Source organism: Palaemon carinicauda, chromosome 5, assembly GCF_036898095.1.
Source record: "Palaemon carinicauda isolate YSFRI2023 chromosome 5, ASM3689809v2, whole genome shotgun sequence".
In the NCBI taxonomy this organism is placed as follows: domain Eukaryota; kingdom Metazoa; phylum Arthropoda; class Malacostraca; order Decapoda; family Palaemonidae; genus Palaemon; species Palaemon carinicauda.
The window spans coordinates 172,109,501-172,111,470 of record NC_090729.1 but is presented as its reverse complement, the minus strand read 5'-3'; positions in this window follow the sequence as shown (position 1 = coordinate 172,111,470).

Below are 1,970 nucleotides of genomic sequence, written 5' to 3'. Positions count from 1 at the left end.
ATGTCAGATAGGCATTCATCCACGTTCCTTACGAACCGACTAACTTAAAAATATTTTGTCAATTTACATTAATAATAGGAAAATAACACTATTTTGTTTTATAATTGGCATTTTTTTTTGTTATCGATAGTTTTTCAGTAATCTAAACTATATATTATTCTATTCTATTGTGATATACAATGTATTCTATAGTTCTTTAAATGTAAATTTAACATTTCACGAAATAATTTATGAAAATTCTGTCTTGTTTCTTCAAATTTTAAGACTGCTATTTATAATGTTTTGGATACAACAATTAATCCTTATCAAATCTAGGTTTTAATATCAATCAAACATAAGTATTATTGACGTTAAATTTTCCAGTAGTCAAACTTACAAATAAAAGTTTCTGGTGGCAGTTTTGTATTTCCTTTTTACCCAATACATAACCGTGTGTTTACGAAATCCTGTAAATCTTGTGTATTTTCATTCTGTCTAGTTGGAAGAGCAAAGACTCTATCTATCTTTTGGAGTCCATTTATTACCACTTCTCAGTGATAGGTCATGTGCCATTGGGTAATCTCTCTATTGATCCCAACAGGACGATTTTTCTTTTAAAGAGCACACACCCGCGGTATTGTCAGTAGCAGCGTCTCTGGTTTTTTTTTCTGATGTTTAGTTTTGTTAGTTTTGTCGAATTTGTTTTTCATAAATTTGTTTGCTGTTTTATTTATTTAAAGAATTGGTTCTTGATTGTTTGTTTATGCATGTGCTTCCAAAGCAGCACCTTTTTGGGCTTCATCTTTTGCTTGGAAATCGTTCATTTTGCCTTTAGTAAAGACTATCAAGTCACATTGTCTTCCGCTGTGGTTTGTTAGCTTGCTAGACTTTGGATTGTATAAGTAAAATTACTATTCTCAGACAATCTCTCCTTAGATGTAAGATATTTTATTAATTTTGACGTATGTATGTAATAGTGAATGTTCACTGTATACGTCATATTTTATGATGAATTGTGAAAATATCTATTTAATGATATCTTCAGATTCGAGAAGCTTTACACTTATTGTTTGATTTCTTAAGAAGTGATCAGCGTTTTACGGGTTCTTTGGAAATATTCGGCAAGTAGAGGAGAGCTTTTCAATCAAGTTCCCGAGTAAAGACATTCTCTGGAGCTTGATTTCAGCTATTAAACACAGGAAAATCACAGCCTCTTTTAGTTTAGTCTTGGCAGGAGAGGGCTTGAATGTTCATATGTACGTTAATGGCTAATGGCGTAAAACCCTTAATAATAGAGCCAGTTCAAATTGCAATACTATGAGACTTATGATTGTACTGAATTCACGGTTTTTTTAAGGTACTTGGTACACATTTAGTATCATGTGTTTGATTTATCAGAAGTACACTTTAATTCACCTTGTTTTCTGAGCATGATGGCCACCCCACGTTTTTTTTGCGCTCTCTCTCTCTCTCTCTCTCTCTCTCTCTCTCTCTCTCTCTCTCTCTCTCTCTCTCTCTCTCTCTCTCTCTCTCCTTGGTGTGTAGGTAGTGTGATGCACTCCCAGTTACTAGGAATCTGAATAACCACTCTGATCCTCGAACCGAAGCTTAACTGCGAATTAGGTATCCATTGGTTAGAAGTATTGTAGATCACGATGAGTTTGAAGAGTAAAGAGAAGAATATACTAGACGCTAGTAGTTATGGCTCTATAAACAAATTATGCCATCATTTTGAGAGTACCTCGACTAGGTAACAGTCAAAGTATCTATCTATCTATCTATATATATCTATCTATATATATATATATATATATATATATATATATATATATATATATATAGATAGATAGATAGATAGATAGATAGATAGATAGATAGATAGATAGATAGATATACATACGTACATGCATACACGGTCAATCTGAGCTCTCCCCGTCCTCTTGGTAGGAGGAGAGGAGTAGTTATACCCTGGTAAGAGTATGTGCGTCTGC